Raw genomic sequence first — 9,064 nt, forward strand, 5'->3', positions numbered from 1 at the left:
CCTTTATAACATATTGCAAATGTATTTAGAGAAAAAGTTTAGAGAAACATTTTTCCCTTGTAACGTATCTAATTTCTAGATGATTCTAGATGTTTTTCCGCGTAATTTTTAGCGAGTTGAACAAGATTGAACATGAAAAATCACGATTTTTCCTGTTATTTAGTTGTCTATGCAAACTTTTCCCCCACTTTTCTTTTCGAGTTTGCCTGTACGAAGTCTTCATTTCGGCTACGATACAAGAATTCGACATTGTTGTGACTACTGCTCTCTCAGTTTTATTCAAAAAGTGATAACAATGGCTGCCACGAAAGAAGTTTCCAGTGATCAGAAGAATGTAACCGATTTTGTTAGATCTACACACGTTTGCGATATTAGCAAATCGGACAACGAGATCGACATCGATAGAAGAAACGAACAGCGATACTTATTACTATCGACAACGTATGCCCTTAAAATTATAAAACTCATAGTTAGTGGTAATTTCCAAGAAATTGAACGCAATGTACAAACGCAAATAAGGAATTTAACATTTTTAGATGTATATTTCAATATTGTATTCGAAAAATTACTTTCACTAGGATTTAATGAAATTACGCGTATAATTTTAAAACGCAATTGTTAATTTTACGAAAAAAGTAAAATTTATTATCAATAAACATGAAATTTTTTCCAACTTTGAAATTACAGAGTATTTTTTCTTTTACCCCATTCTATTATCTCCTTTACTTCTTTATTAGCGTGCAAAGAATATTCCATCGTAAATTAATATCGGATGATAGCTGAGCGTAAGTGCTGGTAATCTGTCCACTAGATCCACCACGTGGTGACGGTGGAAGATCGTATTATTAATTGGGAGCAGAAGAGGGGGCTGCTTAGGCGTAGTGGTTTAGGATGGACTACTCGAGGAGGCTTCCATTCATACTGGTGGTGAGTCAAGACTCATCGCTGAGCGGCTACGGGCGCCAATTTTCAATCGTTATGATTTGGACCGATCTGGAGACGTGCTGGGGATTTCGTCTCTCCGTGACAATCGGCACTGCATCCATTGAGCGAGATTCCAACATCGCTCTGAAGTCGTATGTACTGTGTTAGAGTGGCGTAAGGTGCGAGGTCTGAATAGCTCAGTGGTAAGAGCAGTTGCCCGGAAAGCGAAAGACTCGGGTTCGATTCCCGATTCAGCCACTTGTACCTCGCATATTTTTTCAGACCCGCAAATGTTGTTTTCTAACAATTATTTGTCGGGCTGAGGAAGTGTGTAAACGCCCTACACAGACACGACAGTGCCGCTGCCACGGAAGAGATGGATGCTTGGTTCGTGCCTCCTGCCGCCTTAAATCCCCCCTCGCGGGTCATAATTCTGTAGGATGTACCGAGGGGTAATGAGATTTTAATGTGTCAGGAATGAAGGCGTGAAGGAATTTGCTAGAACTGGTTGTTTATTAACACAACAAACACAGGTTGCCAAGTGATTAACAAATGAAGGCGCTGTTGTCGAGTTGGCATGCAATGAGACAACGGCTGCGCGCGCAATACAGATGGCAGCAGAAAGTTATGCCGAATGGGTTATAAGCCCTATAGCGTCTTACAGCTTCGGCCATACCTGACCTAGTCATTCGTCCCGAATGATCCATTTAATTCATACAGTATAACTGTATGAAAAAAATATTTAGACGAGCGCCTTATTTCTAGCGTAAGCACACATAGAGCACAGTCTATAAGCTCGTAAGCAGCGGTGCTCAAAAAACGCTGACGCGAGCGCATCCCCGCGAATACGCTTACTAGCATCGTTCCCGCGGCTACTTATCAGCTAATCGCCCGCGGTGCTTTCCGCTTGTACGCGTGCGGGAAAACGCTAGCGCGACCGAGTGGCAAGATGCGTATCAACGTTTACAATGCGCCGCAAGTGAAAAAGAAGAAAAAGAGAAAAAAACACAAAAGACCGATTACGATAATAATGCTTTAATAAAATCGGAAAAAGATATTATCGAATTTCGCAAGGAATTACCGCGTCCGGAAGATTATTCCAACGATCTGCTTTCGCCAAAATTAATAATAATTGACGATCTTATGAGGGAATCTTTGTCATGCGACGCTATCGTAGATCTGTTTACCAAAGGAAGTCATCATAAAAATCTCAGTGTTATACTCATCTCGCAAAATCTCTTTCATCAAGGTCGCGGACAGAAAAAAAAATCAAAGAACAGCGTTCTTACAAGCCGCCGACAATGAGCTCATAAAATGCATTCAAGAGTGCATTTTCAATACGCTCAAGGGTAACGTACCGCTTCGGTGTAACGATAAAAAGCGATTAGCCAAACATAAAACGATCCTACGTCGTGTCGCGGCAAAAGAAGGTAATTGGAAGGCTAAAAGAAAGATGTTAATGCAACGTGGCGGATTTTTACCTTATCTTATTGGCCCTATACTAGGTGTTATATTATCCCGAATTATCGGCGTGTAAAAAAGAAAAAATACAACCTTAAACATTCCTGCATTTTCCGTACAGGTAAAAAAAATAATAATAAAAAGAAAAGTATTAGTGCACCAGAACTTTGAACAATGGAGAGGGCTAAGAAAATGGTTTTGATATCTACGGAAAATCTCGAGAGAATGCAACGAATGCAGCAGCAACCGAAAATATCATCTCCCACTCGGCATGTAATATTTCTGATACATTGCTGCAATATTCCATTTGAAATATTACACCTTTCAACAATATTACAGAAATATTTCACGATCGTTTCTGCAACATTTCTGCAATGTTTCAATGTCCGCGGACAGCGGGAATCTATCGCGACTCGACGCGGAGATGTGGCGTATTCTTAACCTTGAGACTCCCGTCGGCGAGGACAAAAGATGGAAATTGTGTAAGGAAGTACTCCAACGTTATCTTCACTTTGTTCGGGAAGCAAAACAGCGCTCACGCAATGATACACAGGGTAACGACGAGGACAATAATGACGAGCAAAACAAAGACACGAATTTTGATGTCGGCGATAACGAATTTATGGAAACGTCAACTTTAATTAACAGCGGCCGCGGCGACGGTAGCGCTAGTAGTAGTAGTAGTAGTACTAGTAGTAGTAGTAGTTTCGGGAAAAACGTGCACAATCGGCTGAAATGATCAAAAAAATACTCGGTAGTGTACCGAAATCTTATCGCGACAAAGTGTAACGGTTTACCTTTTCCGTACGCCGCGGATCAAGGCTCGCCGGTGCCAGGATTCGGGAGAAGGGGGAAACTCCAACTTACTTTTCCTCGTTTTAATGCGGTCCAACATTTATGTTTATTCAAGCGATTATCAAAATCTAACACTGAGCTATATTAAGGTGGGTATACACTTAGCGAACAAACACCGGACGAACAGCGAATGCGAACGTTCATTGTTATCATTCGGCAGATATATACGCCAAAGCGAATGGGAACAGAACGTTCGATTCGCATTCGGCTCGGTTCCCTCATGAGGCGGTACATCAAAGACAATTCGTGCGAGAAAAACGTTCAAGAAGTTTCGCATTCGCTGTTCGTTCGGTGTTCGTTTGCTAAATGTATACCCACCTTTATATGTACAATGCAACATGCGGGAACGGTGCGTATAGAGTTTTGCGTGAGCGGTTGTTATTTACAATGCGACATGCAAGAGCGGTGCGTACAGAAATTCGCGTACAGAGTTTCGCGTGTGGCTGGTGCGCGTGGAGCTCGGGAAGCGAGCGCGGCTCATGCGGACGTGTTCTGCGATCGCAGTATTCGCATGCAAGCAATTATTGTTATTCTAAGACAAACAGAATTGATCTGAAATGCTACGGGGTGTCGCATGGCCTTCAATGTAATTCCAACTGCCCGACTACCTTATCCTTAGAAGGACGGGGCGTCGGCACTTTCTGCGGCCTACCCTTAGAAGGGAGTCCAGTTAGATTAACCGACGGTTAAAATTAGCAGGGTTCCAACTGAAATGATAAGAATGCTTGGTTTTCCTTCACCTCTATTTTCTGTTGGCCACCCTGCTAATTTTAACCGTCGGTTAATCTAACCGGACTTGGTGAAATTGGCCCTTAGGTCTTAAGGTGGGTATACACTTAGCGAACGAACAGCGAATGCAAACGTTCATTGTTATCATTCGGCAGATATATACGCCAAAGCGAATGCGAACAGAACGTTCGATTCGCATTCGGCTCGGTTCCCTCATGAGGCGGTACATCAAAGACAATTCGTGCGAGAAAAACGTTCAAGAAGTTTCGCATTCGCTGTTAGTTCGGTGTTCGTTTGCTAAATGCATACCCACCTTTATATGTACAATGCAACATGCGGGAACGGTGCGTATAGAGTTTCGCGTGAGCGGTTGTTATTTACAATGCGACATGCAAGAGCGGTGCGTACAGAAATTCGCGTACGGAGTTTCGCGTGTGGCTGGTGCACGTGGAGCTCGGGAAGCGAGTGCGGCTCATGCGGGTGTGGTCGGGGGTCGCGGTGTTTGCATGCAGCAATTATCTTTATTCTAAGACGAACAGAATTGATCTTAAACACTACGGGGTGTCGTGTGGCCTTCAATATAATTCCAACCGCTTGACTACCTTATCCTTAGAAGGACTAGCGCGCTATTGTAGTCTGAAGGCCGTGCGTAAAGGTGGAGTCGGCGCGACACTGGCGATAATTCTAATCTGGCTAATTTACTCTATTAGGACAATGCGCGGTATATACAAGGCGATACTAGGGTCTATCAAGACGCGGAGCGGTCTTACTGGTCACGGTATATGTACAAACAGTCTTACAATGTAGCAGGTCGCGGTATATGTACAAAGCGGTATTACAATATAACAGGTCGCGGTATTTATACAGAAAGGTACACGGAGACCAAAGTGGTCTTACGGTAGAAACGGTCGCGGGGTAGACGAACGGTCGTTCAGGTTGAACTGTGCGCGGAGCGCTTTACGATCTTATAAACTAAGGGTGCGCCGTCCCAGCAACCGGGTAACCCGGCGTAACTACGGGTAGCCCGTAGCCTGGTGTAACGCGGTATAGGTTTCGGATCAGGAGTTGTACGAGATAGGACTCAGGATCGGGAACTGGTAGCGATACGCTTGCCGGACCGCCTTATATACCGGCGGCCGGCCTTCCATTCACGCGATTCGACGTGTGGTGGGGTGGTCTCTACGGTGGGGCCGCGACACGGGTGTGGGAGCCAGTGATGCCAGAATTGAGACGCGAGCAACGCGACTCCGTAATGGTGGAGATACACACACAAGCGTAAACCGTGTACATGTAATGCGCAGAGCGCTCTGCGCATTACATGTACACGGTTTACGCTTGTGTGTGTATCTCCACCATTACGGAGTCGCGTTGCTCGCGTCTCAATTCTGGCATCAGTGACTGGCGGTGGACGTCACGATGCGTCGCGGTACTCGGTACTCGTCGCTACCACTCGTCGCACGCTACTCACACCACCGTTGCACGTCCGGTCGTAGTAATACACGTCGTCGATCAGCGCCTGCGCATACCGCACCATCGCGATAAAAGATCTCTGTTCTTTTGCCGCGTCGCGTCGTTTTGCGACGCCCTGCGACGCATTGGCCGATAATGAGACTTTTACGTATAGAGAGAGAAAGAGAGACCTCGCGCGTCTTTCGCCGCACTATGTCTAGTTTCTATCTCTCCTTATCTTTGCACACGACAAAGTCTAATAAGTGAAAACAGGTCACGCTTAAGAATGTTTGGCTGTACATACAAAATAGGAGCAAAAAGCTGTCGAAATTTAAAAAAATATATATTTCTTATGTTTATACTGTTTGAAATATCAAATTAATAATATCGGATTATAAAAAGGATTAAAGTATCACAAAATAATATGGTTTTAACATCTTTGTAAAAGAAAATAGTTGACGGTTTACGCTTGTGTGTGTATCCCCACCATTACGGAGTCGTGTTGCTCGCGTCTCAATTCTGGCACCACTGGTGGGAGCTTAGGGACGCCATAAGCGCCGAGCCTCGAAAAGCGCGCGGTGGATCGGCCCGCTAGGCCGTTAGTAACGGTATCGTTACAAAAGCGCGAGCGCTATTAAAATACTTGATCAATATTCCGTCATCTAAAATTAGCTGGGATAGACGAGGACTCGTAACTATAGACGGCGCTGTCATAACGAGTTCGAATATCGCGGAACTTATAAACGAGGCGATACGCGAGAGAAAAACAGTAAAAGCAACCGGAAGAACTCAGTTTGCTCGATTACTGCACGACATAGACACTCCTTCCAATCTTATAGGAAATCGTGATTTATTACATACGCATGCCCGATCTCATCGTATTAAAATTGTGGTACCGTGCCAAAGTTCCACTCCGAAAACATCGTCCGAGCGTTCAAAGTCGCACAGACGTAAGGTAGACGAAACGAGCGAAACCGAAGGTGATACGCTATTTGTATCCGCTGACGAGGACGAAGGCGACAAAACATTAACGAGCTACGCAGATTCTCCGACAAAGAAAAGAAAAGGATTGCTCGACTGGAGCAAACTCGAATGATGGATCTCGAAAAATTGTATTACAGTTCCTCGCACTATGCCGGCTATTCGGCGACGGACAATTTATCGCGAGCCGCTAAACCGAATTTCACACGCAACGATGTCATCGATTGGCTTAAATCGCAAGACTCATACACGTTACATCGTCCGGTACGTCGAAAATTTCCACGCTTACATTATAACGTGACAAATATCGATGACTTATGGGAGGCTGATTTGATCGATATTCGTAATCTCAAGAGCTATAATGACGGTTATTCATATCTATTAATGGTTATCGACGTACTTAGTAAATTCGTTTGAATAGAATCTTTACGCGACAAAACAGGTGCCTGAGTGGTAAAAGCCTTTCAACGCATATTCTCGAGAAACAAAGAGCGCCTACCCGTATACTTGCAGACCGACAAAGGTAAAGAATTTATTGCTCAGCATGTACAAAATTTCTTAAAAGAAAAAGATATTCGGTTTCGCGTAACTCGTAATCCCGATATTAAAGCAGCTATAGTGGAACGTTTTAATAGAACGCTCAAGGAACGGATGTGGCGATATTTTACTCATAAAAATATACGACGCTACATATTTTGCAGGATATCGTTCGCGCTTACAATCATACCCGGCATTCCACCGCGGTAACAATAAACAATTATTAGTTAGTTGGCAAGGATATTCTTCAAAATTCGATTCTTGGATACCCGCTTCAAGTTTAAAATCTTTGAATTAAAAATGAGGGAGGAAGGATTTTATATGATTCTCCCGAGTAATAGCAGCATGCGTTTTTTTCCGGAGAATAAAACCACGTGTTTCACCACTGAATTACCTCAACGTATAGACTTGCAGGGACGTTGGGAAGTAGCGCTCACGGAGATTCAATTTCCGACTAGCTTTCTTCATATACGTCCTGGAGAAGGAATCATAAGATTTATCGATATTCAAGAATTCACGATAGGTTCCCAAACAAGAAAATCAACGCTAGGAAATACCCTTCGGGTATTTACTCGATTTTGCATGATATTATAGAAGCTGTGAATTACTCTGCAAAATCCGTGGGTTCGCATATCCATTGGCAATTTGGAGCTATTATCGGTCGCAAACGGCTTCGATACGCTCAATAAGTTCAATGCTAGCGTTGTGGATCATTTACCGTTGTGGCTCTTTAGTGAAACAGACTTCAATATACAGAATACCGATGAGAAACATGGTAAAATTAAAAATAATACCGGTACACCAGGCGTTTTACTTTCCTGGATTTATGACGATGTTGAAACTTATATTGTACATCACCATTTTACGTATTTCCGAATGAGTAATAATAGCCGCCGAACCAGCTAGTTTGTTGCGCGGTATCCCCGACAAGCTCTTTGTCTATTGCGATATTTGCGAACCCTATATTACTGGCGATTTACAATCTTCTCTTTTGCGAATAGTCGCACTTGATGCTGGAAATGATTACGCGTTTGCGTCTACTCAAATAAAGCATTTCTAGCACACTCAATACATTGCCGTGCGTCAAACGTCTTTTCGCACAATCGAGATAGATATAAGAGATCAACTAGGACAGAGTATACCATTCGAATTTGGAACACTGACAGTGACATTACACTTTAGACGTATAGAGTAGATAACATAAAAATAATTAGAGACCGCGATAAAAAATTAAACTTTAATGGATTATTATTCGACGTATTACGACGAGTTACATTTTGTAACTCGGCGGCAGTCGCGGCGGTGGAATTCCGCGAGTTTTCGTCGGATCGCCCTATCAACGAGGTCACGGTATTGGTAGTTTTCTCGGAGGATTGTTCAGACGTGTACTATCTTATTTAACTAGAGGCGTACGTGCTGTGGGGAAAGAAGCTTTACGTGCCGGTGCTAATATAATCGAAGATGTTGAAAACAATATGCCGTTTAAAGTAGCGGCCAAACACCGATTTGAAGAATCGCGCGACAATCTTAAGAGAAAAGCTAAAGAAAAAATAAGTAGCCTGATGAAGGGTTCGGATTATAAGTCGGATGCAAAAATGCATGTAGCTCAGTTTCCTTTCGGCGGGCTCAACACGCGCATCGCTAAATCCGCGATATTACGTAGACGACGCCAGGCGTGTAAGAAAAGTTCGTCAAAGTGCAAGACGCGAGGGAAAAAAAGAACAAATACAAAAACATCGAAAAATAAGAGAAGAAAAAATCGCACAACGGTGAAAAGACTTAAGACATCCGCGAAACGGCGTAAAACTGATAGAAAGCGCACCGTATCCGACATATTTTCTTAAACGGCATATATTCTAAACACATCTAACAGCGAGAATTACAGCGACGACAAAAAAATTTGCGGTAAATAAGCATGTCCTTTCTTCACACGCATTCGAGCGAGTGTTTAAAGAGCGAACTCGATCTCTTTTCTTTACCGCCCACACAAACTAGTATCGAGAGTTCGCAATGGATTCATTACAAACCCGTGACTTCGCTCTCGGACGATTCCCCGATAGAATTCGTCATCCCGGGTCACGGAGAAGAATATTTAGATCTCACGCACACCATGTTAAGTCTTCGCGTA

This window comes from Formica exsecta, unplaced genomic scaffold (genome assembly GCF_003651465.1).
Source record: "Formica exsecta isolate Colony F162 unplaced genomic scaffold, ASM365146v1 scaffold171, whole genome shotgun sequence".
Lineage (NCBI taxonomy): Eukaryota > Metazoa > Arthropoda > Insecta > Hymenoptera > Formicidae > Formica > Formica exsecta.